Source organism: Nyctereutes procyonoides, unplaced genomic scaffold (assembly GCF_905146905.1).
Source record: "Nyctereutes procyonoides isolate TBG_1078 unplaced genomic scaffold, NYPRO_anot_genome, whole genome shotgun sequence".
NCBI lineage: Eukaryota > Metazoa > Chordata > Mammalia > Carnivora > Canidae > Nyctereutes > Nyctereutes procyonoides.
This window is the reverse complement of record NW_026575122.1, coordinates 19791837-19805354: the sequence shown is the minus strand read 5'-3', so window position 1 is coordinate 19805354 and position 13518 is coordinate 19791837. Positions and strand designations below refer to the sequence as shown.

Below are 13518 nucleotides of genomic sequence, written 5' to 3'. Positions count from 1 at the left end.
TGTATCTTTTATTTTGAAACTTTAAAAAATTCTTTAAAAAAAAAAGATTTTATTTACTCATGAGAGGCAGAAAGAGAGGCAGAGACACAGGCAGAGGGAAAAGCAAGCTCCATGTGAGGAGCCCAATGTGGGACTTGATCCCTTAACCCAGGATCACACCCTGAGCCAAAGGCAGACGCTCAATCACTGAGCCACTCAGATGTCCCTGAAACTTTTTAAAATTCTAAGGTGAGGCTAGGAAAAAGATAAGAAACTACTGAAGCCCTAGAAGCAAATCCCAATTTGTAGAGAGAGCAACCTTAAGCTGATGCTTTCTAAAGATATAAGCAGCGTCTAGAAGTATTAGTCACGATACATGCTACATAAGATTTAAGAAAAAAAAATTTAGCATTGTTAGTACAACCCAGATTTAACAGAACTTCAGTAAGACACACAGAAAAACAAGAGGCAAACTAGTATGTTGCTGGATTATAAATTTGTAGGTATCTCATTTGTGGTTTTTGTTCTGACAATATCAAAAATGACATAAAACTAGCAGTATGCTGGGGAAATGTAATAATAACTAATAAGAGATCACAAAAAAAAAAAAACCTGTGGGAAATACTCATTTGCCCACATTTTAATTTCCCAAACACTCTAGGTCTAAATACTAGAAATATTTATACTAAGAATGGTACATAAAGCCTATATTTTAAAATTAATATGATTGAATAACTGCCATAGTTTTTTGTTATCTTACTTTTGTTTTTTATCTTACTTTTAAAAAAACCATTCTCTTTCTACAGTAAAGGGTGAAATTAAAGATGTTTCTTCTTTTCTCTTTGGGGAAACTGCTAAGAAAAAAAGGAACCAATCACAATTCACTGCCTAGTCTTTACTTCATTCTGATTAACACAAAGATCTTAGCACATATGGATCTCTATTCGTAAAAGACTTTCACTGCCCTCAACTTGACTTCTCTTTATGTATCTTGAGGTTTCCAGATACTCTACTTTTTTTTTTTAAGATTTTATTTATTTATTATTCACAAGAGATACAGAGAGAGAGAGAGGCAGAGACACAGGCAGAGGGAGAAGCAGGCTCCATGAATGGAGCCCCATGTGGGACTCGATCCTGGGACTCTGTAATCACGCCCTGAGCCAAAGGCAGACACTCAACCACTGAGCCACCCAGGCATCCCCAGATACTCTATTTTTAATGCAGTGAAGAAACTCCACTAATCAAGAGGCCCCTTCTCTCTTTGTTCCAAACATTTTAGGATCTGAGCCACTTTGATTATAAATTATGTATATCTGTAAGTTCAAGCACTCAGTGGAGCTGAGCCACCATTTAAAGGAAACAAATCAGCTTTTTGAGGATTTATAAAGGATGCAAGATAAAAGCTAGTATGGGAAAGCCACTGGAACAAAATGATTCCAAGTTTTCAATTCTAATGGGTGAGTATTCATTAATTAAAAAAAAACCATCTTAGAGCAAAGTGTCATCATTTCACATTGATATGCCTTCTAAGTGCCCCCTCTGCCTACGACTATTCTCTAAATTTCCTTAAGAATAATGCACACACCTAGCATTTGCATAGTTAACAGGAACTGGTCCTTCCATCAATCACAGGAAATAGGTTTTGCTATATGATCTTCACGATCTTCACTTAATGAGTGAGGGAACTAGGGTCCCAAGAGGTTAACAGACCAACCCCTCCAAATCACAGAGACACAGACTTCAGGGTTTCTAGCTGAAAATGCACCCAACCTCTCTCTTTTCTCTCCAAGTGCCTTGGAGAGAGATACTATCCTAAGCAGTTGGACTATGGGCTTTCAAAATAAGTGATATGGAGTGAACCAGACTTCATTAGTGAGAAAGGGAAAGGTGGGACATAACCACCCTAAGAGGCACAAAATGACCCTTTTCAGTAGAAAGGAGATCTGACTAAGAACATAGAAGAAGAAGAACGGGCCCTACCATGACTGCTTCTGCTCTGCTTTGTCTGTTCCCTCCGGTGAAGGAAGGGGACACTTTCCTTGAATTTAATAAGACAGAGCCCTCTTTCAGCTCAGAATCTAGCAATTTTGTGAATGCTGAAATGCTACATGAAAAAGGTAGGCCATTAAGAATTTTATTTACCACCTCACCCTAAGGCAGAGCCAAAGACTCCTGGACCTAGAGATTGGTGGTTTTCAAACAGTGTTCCAGGGACTCTTAGGATAAGCTTCAAAGGGTCCCAACAAATGTTCGTTTCAAATTTAAGTTTTTAGGATTATTTAAAGTAATTGAAAATTTAATATAAAAATATGTACCTTCTCTTCTGTGTCAGAATGGACACCACTAATATTTACTTGTGTTGACAAGTTAATTCAGTCTGGTATCACTTGTAATGAAGTTCCTCCTGTTATTATAGGAGTAGTAAAATTCTAGTAATATGTCATTAATAAGGAGGTGGTTCGCTATACACTGATCTTTCAAAAAATTTAAACCTGTGAACGTGTGTCCATGTACAACTATACAGTTGTGGTCTTACTAGAGTCTATGTGCATGCCTTGTATTAGGCTTTCTCAACATCACCACCACTGACCTTTTTGGGCAGGATAATTCACTGTTTAGCAGCATCCCTGGCCTCTGTCCACTAGCTGCCAACAGTACTGCCCGAACATGAAATCAAAAATTCTCTAGACACTGCCAGCTGTGCCCAAGGTACACCTCTGGTTAAGAACCACTACCTTGGGTTAAATTCCAGGGTGGGTTCAAGTGTATCTGCTTTGGTGAAGCTTCTCATCATGGCTGACTGACAGACAGACACAGATATGTATGTCTATCTGGGTCTATCATTTATGATGCACTCAATAGGGGCCAGGGGGTATGCTAAGCGTTAAATTATTTGAATTAATTTATTTGATCCTCACAGCAACCCTATTATTACCCCCATTTTGCAGTTGAGAAATCTGAGACTAAGGAGGGTAAATAAATTTCCAAATACCAGTTAACGGAACAACACTGAAGTAGTTAGTATGGAATTACAGGTGGCTTTACTGCATATTGCAAGTGTTGAATTGTTTCTGGCCTAATGACAAGGAATGAGGGAAGTTGCTAAATGTTGTCAACTTTGAAGCAACAATTTTTCATTATTATACCCTTCTTTCCAGCAGCTGAATAAATTTAAAGGCATCTTGAGATACAAAGTGAATTGTTAAAAATCTATTCTTGTTTACCACAACATCCCCATGGAAGTAGTATTTCTGGAAACTGCAATCAGCAAAATAAATGTAGAAATACACTAGAGGTTTATGCTGCTATATGACCTCCCCCCATCATAACGCTAATTCCATGCTCTGTGCTTATCAAATAGCAACTCTGCTCTGATTGCTGGACTTTTTGAGTAAGTAAATGCAATAAATGTGAACTTAAAAAATAAAGTTGTATTAAAAAATACACATTCTCTGTGTTTTATATATTGAGTCGGCACTTAGGATCATGTTTGACAAAATGAATTTATCGTGTAAAAAAATGGAGTGAAAACCATTATTTTTACTTTCCTTAAATCACGATAAGTAAACAGAGGCTCAGAGAATGATACGACCTATTTAAAATCACACAGCTCATTAATGATGGAACCAAAATCAGAGCTCAACTCCCCATATTACAAATTACCACCCAAGTTCCCTTGTAAGTATATGTGAGTACGTATGATCTGGCAGGACCAGGGGTTATTTGAAAACCTGATGCGCTTTAGGTGAGAGAAAAATAAATTACCTTATAAAAGTATAAGGAAAACCAAGATGTAGTTAAATAATAATTAATCATAGTGGAACACTGTTTTTAGATGTTAAGCATATTATATTCAAATAGAACATTTAAAACATGAGCTAAATATTTTTAAATCTTGCTTTCTAATAAGGTAAGCTACTCAGTGCCTTAAGTAGTTTTATAATTAATGTTTGGTGAAGTTTGAGCCATCTCCTATTTCTCAGTAGGCCCCACCTGGGCTTATCTTTGGACACATTTCGGTATCAATGTCCCCAGATCAGGACCACACAGGTCCCCTATGACAGCTACTACCACTGTACACACAGTGACGAAGGAAAAACAAAACAGGGCAGGGTCAAGGGTATTAACAATGAGCAGTGCCTCAAGAACTGTAAAATAAATAAATAAGGTTTTCCTCCATGAACTAAACTAGCAAATCAACACATAATGAGCAAAAGTAGCTCTCTGCAGTAATCCGCTTAACAGACAGGATATCTCCCTTGTCAAAAGAAGGAAGGACAAGTCCGGGAAAACCAATCAAGTCATGAGTAAATGTGAAAGAAAGCTGTATTTTAAATTCATTCTATTAACACGTACAAAGAATGAAATGTATGAACAGCAGTGAAGTGATTTTTATGTATGAACAGCATGAAGTGATTTGAGACTAGAAAAAAGAAAACCTAAAGATTGGATAATATATTTCCAACACTCTTCAGGGAAGTTGGTGACCATCTGCCCCAAATGACATCTCCTCTTGATTGTTACACTTGTCATTCTAAATTACCATGCTGACATTCTGGTTTATACATCAGTTTTTAAATTATTTTTGACATTGTGGAACACCCAGAGAGTCTGAAGAGCTCTGGGCTGTAGTAGACTATAAAATGGCCATGATAGGGGGTGCCTGGCTGGCTCAGTCAGTATAGCATGTGACTCTTGACCTTGGGATTGGAAGTTCAAGCCCTATATTGGGAGTAGAGCTTACTTAAAAAAAAAAAAAAGGGGCCATAACTATTCCCCTTCCTGAAGCCCCATCCCTTGTCATGTGACTTTGCAGCAACTCCCGTCAAGAGGTGGAATGCAGAGCAGCCCAGGTGGCTAAGTGGTTTGGCACTGCCTTCAGTCCAGGGCGTGATCCTGGAGAACCGGGATCGAGTCCCACTTAGGGCTCCCTGCATGGAGCCTGCTTCTTCCTCTGCCCGTCTCTCTGCTTCTCTCTCTCTGTGTCTCTCATAAATAAATAAGTAAATAAGTAAGTAAATAAGTAAATAAATAAATAAATAAATAAATAAATAAATAAATAAATAAAATAAAGTCTTTAAAAAAAAATAGAGGTGGAGTGCATTTTCCCACTCCCTGAATCTTGGCTGGAGTCGTGACTTGCTTTGCTCAGTAGAAGGTGGTCAAAATGGTCTTGGGGCCAGTTCTCAGTCTAGCCTCCAGAAGCCTCATGCACTTCTGCTCTCTCCTTTGGAACCCTGCCCAGCTGTCAGATGAATGAGCCTGGGTTAGCCCACTGAACATAAGAGACCATGGAGAACAGGGAGAAGCCATCCCTAGCTGAGGCTATCCTAGACCAGGCTGGCCCCAGCCCATGTGGCAATGTACCTTAGATAGATGAGTTAGCCTGGAGAGACTCGAAGAAGCACCTTAATCAAACCATGCCCCAAATGCCAATCCACAAAATCATAAACTAAGTCAATGGCTATTATTTTGAGCTGCTACACTGTGGAGTGGTTTTTTACTTAACTGTGTGATGGACTCCAGTTCCTAGACTTGACCCTCCCAGCTGAGGGCCTGGAACATGGGACATAAGAAACCAAGGAACCCACAGCCATCAAGCCTCTCTTTGAACAGCCTGCTTACTTTCCACAGATTACCACTCTGCTCCATCTTCTTTCTTATAATACTAAGAAGCTAGCTGCAAATTTGCAAATCTTTCCTAAGTGAAGTAATATCACAACCTCAGAAAACTTGACTTCCAGAATATGACTAATGGAATATCTTTTTATAATTTGTTGTGGAATGCACTGTGGATGCTATAAAGATAAAGATGTTACAAAAGAAACATCATCTGCCCCCCACACGCACACCATAGCAACTTGAAATAGTTCAAGAGACAAAATTAATCATACACAAGCAATCAAATGAACTATGCAATAATACAACCACCAACCTGGGTGATAAAGACTCTAAGTATCACCAGAATTCACAGGGGGCGATGAGAGGGTTGGCTGTAAAGACCAGAATAACAGGAAAAGGTTTTACTAAAGAAATCGGAACCAAAATATTCTTTGAAGGATGACCAGCATTTGCATGGGCAAACAGTAGGAGGAAGACAGGAATGGGTCCCTACATTGCTAGAAATTCTCTACAAAGATACAGAACCACTGGGTGGTTCAGAGGAGCATTAAAATTTAAGGATGCCTAGGTGGCTCAGCAGTTGAGCATTTGCCTTTGGCTCAGGCCGTGATTCCGGGGTCCTGGGATGGAGTCCCACATAGGGCTCCCCACAGGGAGCCCACTTCTCCCTCTGCCTGTATCTCCTCTGTGTCTCTTATGAATAAATAGTTAATTTAGTTTTAAGAACATTATTCTTTTTTGAAAAGTTCTTATTTCCCTCCCATTTCTTCCCTAACAAGAGGACGATAACAGGGAATTCCACCATCAAATTACCAGACCCCTAGAACAACATGAATGAAGGCAGAGAACAGCAATGAGAGGGTATATATATGAGCTGGTGAAGACTGTCAACATTTTTCTGGAGAGCAGTGAGGATATGGTTCCTCTGGAGAAAGGAGCCAGGCAGAGGCATATCTGATGCAACATATTAGAAGAAGAGTCGTTAGAATGAGTTGGAGGGCCTGGGTAGGGAGGCTGAGGTGGAGAAGGCACCAGGGAGGGAGCTAAAAAGGCAAGCTGCCTAGGTGTGAGTTGATGGCCAGGAGAGGCTGCATGTGGAGGGACGGATATATTTTCAAGACACAAAGAATTTAACCAGATTAGTGACTGAATTAGCATGCATTAGAAATGATGCCATGGTTTGGAGCCAAGGAAAATAAACAGTGAAGCAGACGGAGGTCAAAAGACAGTTCGCTCAACTGAGAAAAAAAAATAAGTAATAGCTAATTAAGTGGTCATGAGCCAAGGCTTTGCAGTTCGGCAGAGATGAATCTTTGCTCTCTCCTGTGTGGCTAAAACCTTTTAAGCCTCAACTTCCTCATCTGTAAAATAGGTTTAATATTATTGACCCCCTTCGGGCTTTTAAGAGGGTTACTGGAGAAACATGAAGTTGTGGGCTCAGTGACTTGGCTCACTGTAGACACATTTAATTAGTAAGTAGTAGAAGTAGTAACAATAGTAATAAAGGGCAACAAGTAGAAGACAATGTACTTCTGAGGGAAGGAAGAAAATGGCTTGGATTCAGATTTGCAGAAACAGGCTTTGATAAATTTTCCCAGGAATCTGTCAAGATAAAAAATTAGTCTCAGAGCAATTCTAGAACAGCTAGGTATATTCCATCCAACACTGTGAGGGAAAAAAAAGACCTGGATTCTAGTTGTGACCCTTTTACAACTAATCTCTTTGAGTCTTGGTCTTTCTCTACATGCTTGTCATGAGATTATGTATTTGGGAAAATGCCATACACTGTAATGCCCTACAGAAATATTAGTTGGGGGCAGCCCAGGTGGCCCAGCCGTTCAGTGCTGTCTTCGGCCCAGGGCGTGATCCTGGAGTCCCGGGATCGAGTCCCACATCGGGCTCCCTGCATGGAGCCTGTTTCTCCCTCTACCTGTGTCTCTGCCTCTCTCTCTCTCTCTCTCTCTCTCTCTCTCTCTCTCTCTCTGTGTGTGTGTGTGTGTGGTGAATAAATAAATAAAATATTTTTAAAAAATGTTAGTCGGCCTTACTGTTATTACTGTTTGCACTAAGTAATTCCTGAAAAGCCTAAAAGAATTAATGCAACTTTCAATGGTGTCTAACATACAGCAGTCAGAATGGCTCCGTCCTGGGGACTGTAACTACACACCAGCAAACAAGGAACATCTGGGTGGCTCAGTGGTTGAACGTCTGCCTTTGGCTCAGGCCGTGATCCCGGGGTCCCGGGATGGCGTCCCATATTGGGCTCCCCACGGGGAGCCCACTTCTCCCTCTGCCTCTGTTTCTGCCTCTCTCTGTGTGTCTCTAATGAATAAATAAATAAAATCTTTAAAAAAAAAAAAACAGAGCCAAGTTCAGTTACTCTGTCCCCTTATTTTGTGATTTGGGGTACAGGCAGCCTAGGGGAGGGAATGTTAGAACCAGGCCCCTTGGATTAGATTCCCAGCTCTGCCACCTAGTAGCAGCATGGGCAAGTCTCTTAGCCTCTGTTTCTTGGTTTCCACCTGTAAAATGGGAATCCTCATACTATGTACATATAGAGTGCTTATGTTCAAATGATTTAATGGCACAGAGTAAGCACTATATGAGCGATTGTTGAGGAAAAATAAGAAACAATAAGTAGACGTCATGAAGTCTCTACAGAAGTTTCAGTCTGCATGTGTATAACTCCAGGCCTCATTTTCTTGTAATGTCACCTCTTCTTTTGTGACTCTGATCACTCCTTGTCTCATAGAATAGCAAGTCACTGAAAAACAGGAGTCACCCTCTCTCTCTCATATGAATCACCACTGGGGTCAATAAAATCCAAGGTTTCAAAAGGGCATTCAGGCCACCTATATGTATACGGCCCTAAATGTAGCTTTTGACACCAGAAATTTCGGTCAATGAGCAGGTGAGTGCCAATCATGAGAAAAGCAGAGCACAGTTAAAAAAAAAAAAGAGCCAAGGAGCCTGGCTGGTTTAGTCAGTAGAGTGGACAGCTCTTGATCTCAGAGTTGTAAGTTCGAGTCCCACATTGGGTGTAAACATTACTTTAAAAAAAAAAATCTTAAAAAAAAAAGTAAACATGAAATAAAAAGAAGCACCAACTGAAGGAAGGCATAAAGGAAGACTCTTAAAAATAAAACCACTGGGGAAGGCACTTTTAGGGAAGGGAAGTGGGAGCCCCTGGCTACTGGCACTGAAATCTTATGACATGACTGGCACAAGGATGGCATTTACTTACAAGAAGGCTCATTTGTAAAGATGTTTTACAGAAAGCCAATCAGAACCACCAGGCAAAAAGGACTACCTGGTTTACCAAGCATCTTACCCCTCCTTCTCCAGCAGTGCACACAAAGCCTTCACAGGATAGGGCAGAAAACTGTGTGAAATAGATAGAAGCAGAACAAAGGCCTGCAGGAAACTGCAAGATAGTACACAAACACATTCACCAACTCACCTGCATTTATACAAGAAAGCCTCTGCTATTTTATAGCAGAGCTCTTCATATATCAGCAACAATTTGGCCTGTACCCATTTGTAAGTCACTGCCTTAAACATGCCTTCTCTCCTAGTTAAAATTATTTTGGACTCCATTTTACAAAATTAATATAATGTGGGAGACAGTATGAAATTTTTTTTGCCAGTTTCCAAATTAAAAATAGTCAAAATGACTTGTATCTTTTATTTTGGAAAACCAGGGACAAAAAGATATTCCCAGCCTATAACTGAGGTGCCAAGTTTCTGTCAACTGCTTGGTTACAATGTGGAGAGTTAGAATTAAATTTTGTATCTTGAAAAGTGTAGCTTTGAAGAAGAGAAATGATGTAAAGGCTGTTGCAAACAACTTTTAAGGCATCTAATGATGACACTCCTAGCTCCTTGATGCTCTAGATGAGTCTTGAGACTTTCTAGTTCTAACTAGAGAACACAAAGATGCATCTTCTAATTCTCCTGTCATGAGGCCCCACGAGGAAAAACAAGGGGCTCAGTGGCCATGAGTCACCCAGGCCTCTTATTTATGTCAACTTTGACCTATGGGGAATGCCTCAGACTCATCTCACACCACCCACCAGGCCCCTTTTTGTGATCTGAGATAGAAAAGAAGGAAAGAGGGCTTCACTGAAAAAAAACAAAACCAAAACCAAAAAAAACACCACAAAACCATAGCTGTACTGAAAAAAACTGTATCAGGTACCAACTTCATATTTCCCATCAGTGGGCTTGAGTCCCGGCTGCACGTTAGAATCATTTGAGGATTTTAAAGAAAATGCCAATGCCTAGGCCCTTTCCTAGGCCAATTAAATCCTAACTTCTGGGAGTGACCCTGGGCCCTGGCATTTTTAAGAATCTCCCCAGGTAAGTATAATATGCAGCTGAGTTTACACTCACAGCTGCTAGTTACGGGACAGAGTCTCAGAAGCAGCAGGAACCTAGGTGCTCCACGGTCCAGTGAGTGCCTTTCCCCTGCACGCCCCAGTCATGTGACCACTGGCTCCCTTGCTCTGGCATTCCATGACCCGCCTGGGTCTTCTGGATCCAAGAAGGATCTATGCCAATACACGGGACTGCAGCCCTCCAAGGCCTGCCTCCTGGGCTGAAACCCCGAGTGAAGTTTACAAAATTATTTTTTCCATCAGCCCAGAAAGCCAGCAGCAGGGGCTTCCCCATACCCTTCCCTGAATCAATCAGTGTTAAGCCCGGGAGCCTCGGTTCTAGGGAGCAACATCAATCTTCAAAGACTATGGAATGTTAAGTGTTGGCTCAGCAGAGGGATAGCTGACGGATCGGAGAAGGGGCTTGATTTCACCATCACATATACTGGGAAACCTTAAAACAGAGGTGGGGTTGGAGGAGGACTCAGAGTCTGTTTAAACAGCATCCTGCCAGTGAGTTTTTAATCCCACTGGGTTCCATTAAGTCATCTTTATGCTTAGTTTTAGTTGAAGGAGCAAGAAAGACTTCCCTTAATAACCAAGCAAGAAAGAATCAAGTGTTTTCCATCTCTCTCTGGGAAACAAGTAGGTATGTACACGCCTGAATCTGTCACTGTGCGCCAGTTCTGCAGTGATGTGGCTGGCACAGAGACTCACAGACTTGGTGCCCACAAACAGCTGCACCCCACAGAGCGTCCCAGCAGGTGCACGCACAGAGCCCAGCTCAAAAAGTCGTTGCGGGAACAATGCCGCCGTTATGACGCCGAGAGACAAGGCGACAGTAACCACTACTGCACTGCATTTGGTGATGGCAAAGGGCTAGAAACTCGGCCACAGCTCCCTGAGATCTGGCCTTTTGGTCCCAGGATCACATCCACAGACACAGCCAGGTAGAGCACCACAGTGACAGCAGCTCCCAATTACAAGGCCCGACCAACCAGAGAGTTAGTGGAAATTAAAGAAAAAAAAAATCCCTCCAGAAAACGTATTCCTCTCCTCTTAACATATCTTCTCCTCCTGTGGGCTACACTGCCACAGTCACTAAGTTTACATTTACATCCGAATATGCACGAACACACACACAAAATTACCGATGCATCTCACTCCCTCTCACTCCCCGGTGACTTTGTAACAGGTTGCTAGGTAACAGTGCATACAAGTCAGGTTTCAGGACCTCTAGTAAGCCACCATAAAATAGCTGCACGGGCCTTTTGCATAAATAGTGTGCATTTGTTATCTGTTTTCTTATGCCAATTGATCAGTCCGTAAATACTCTGACTACCAAACTGTATAAATAAGTCCCATCAATAACTGAGAAAAGAGATCACAGTGTAAGGCTTTGGTGCAGTCTTTCACCCCAACTTTCCGACCAGCTTCTCTTGAGTCTCTCCTCTTTGCAGTGGCAGCGCTCGGCAGGCCTTATCGTATGCTCCCTGAGATTGGGTCTGGAGCTAGTTACAGTCATAGCCCAGCAGGAGTAGGGTATCATACACCAAGCGTTTCATCCAAAGACCAATCTTCCTTCATCATCTCTCCCCTTCCTTCAGATTTAAAAACTTCTTGCAGTCTTGGAATAAAAGCAGCAACCCCGTACTAAGAGCTATTCACCCCCACTTGGTCTCTCCCTGTCTGTTAAGTAAGGAAACGTCCCGTGTTTAAGCCACGCTAAGTGAATATGCCATGTGCATTCCTTCCCTTGGGAGTGCACTAGAGGAACCCAGAAAAGGAGCCTGCTTTTGCTATAAAATTGGTAGGAGAGATCAAGGAAAAATCCAGAGACACACACCCTGCACAGCCCCACCCTGCCAGAGGTGAAGCCTAAAGGATTAGCAGCGAAAGGAAAACTATCAGCATGCATTTCCTCCACAGTTTCAAAAATGTTTAAATATAAAACTCGAAGATGCTACAAGCTTATTTTGCCCTAGACTGGGGTAGGATAAGGCAAGTGGAGGGGTGGAGAGGAGAGAGGCCCCTGTTCTTCAAGAGCACAGGCTTCCTGTGGCCTGTTTCCAGCAGAGGACTCCGCACTCATGCTGTGGGTTGGTGGACTGGAGCGCCTAGCTGTACCATTCCTGGCTCCCGGTGACTCCCCAGATCATTTCTGACGCCTCATTTCATCCCCCACCTCTCCTCGTTTCTTCCAACTAGCATTGCACACTCTCAAGGGGCAAAGATCTGGGGTGCGGGGGACATTGCAAGAGACCTGACCAGAAGAGTCACTGAGCAAAGGGACTTCCAAGCGAGTGAAGCTGAACCTCTAATTCACCTGGCAATGACATTTAGTGAAATGCGACTCACAGTCCATTTAAAGGAAGGCGGTGACCAATTATTCTCCATTTAAAAGGGTATTGTCAATCTCCAAAGAGCTGAAATGGCATTTGGAAATCATCATGAGGACTGCCATCTTCACTGAAAGACAGAACCAACTCTCAGCCGACCTTTCCCCACCCTCCACATCTCTTTTACAATTTAAAATCATACTTCTAAAAATGTAACGAGTAGCAGCACAATCCCACATCATGTTTTATCATTCCCAAACAGTCAGGAAAAACAGCGCTCCCTCAATAGCACCACCCCCTATTCAACCTCACAACTTAAGCAAAGAAACTGGGGGGGGGGAGGGGCGGGGAGGACAAAAAAGACAAGAAACACCATGTATAATTTGATGATGAATGTGATGCCAATTAATAATAAATTTTTATAACATATTTCATCTTCCTTCCAAAAGGCAATGGGGTAGCTGGGAAAGAATATTTTTTAAAAAGTTAGTTTTGTTTTTGTTTTAATTTCAGTTTACATGAGGCGCCGAAAGTAGTCAAATTCATAGAGGCAGAAAGTAGACTAGCGGTTACCAGGGGCTGTGGAGAGGGTGGAATGTGGAATTATTGTTTATGGGTGCGACGTTTCAGTTTGGGATGACAAAAAAGTTCTGGAGATATGGATGGTGGTGATGGTTATACAACAACAGGAATATACTTAATGCCAAAGAACTGTATACTTAAAAATGGTTTAAAACGGTAAATTTCATGTTAGGTGTATTTTATTTCAATAAAAATTTTTCTAGTGGAAAAAATAATGTAAAGATAATCTTTTTCATTTGCTCAAATTTTGAAACTCTAATTCCTAACAGTTGTCTCTGTATATATGTCCTTTAAAACTCTTTCCGGTTAAGGCCTTTATTAACTTGAATAATGCAAAATGAGATATTCTGTACAAGCTTAAAATAATCAAATGCAGAGACAAGTTAAATATGGCCCAAGGTCACACAAAGAACTGTCACCAACTTGGCTCACCATGTGACCTGTCCCCCACAACAAGAGCCCATAAAAACGAAAAACCGGAAGGAAATCAACAACCCCTGTTATTTCTAGACCCAAACTATAGTAATGCCTACTTCCAAAGGACTTCAAAAAAAAAAAAAAAGTCAAGGAGCAAATTTATGAAAGTGCAAACGATTTAAAGCAACCTTGAAATCATCTAG

General features: G+C 41.4%; 1 protein-coding gene across 3 annotated transcripts in view; it reads right to left on the bottom strand.

The window, feature by feature from the left end:
- Positions 1-13518, bottom strand: part of ZNF827 (zinc finger protein 827) — a 168570-nt gene that overhangs the window by 107358 nt on the left and 47694 nt on the right. The window lies entirely within an intron of this gene.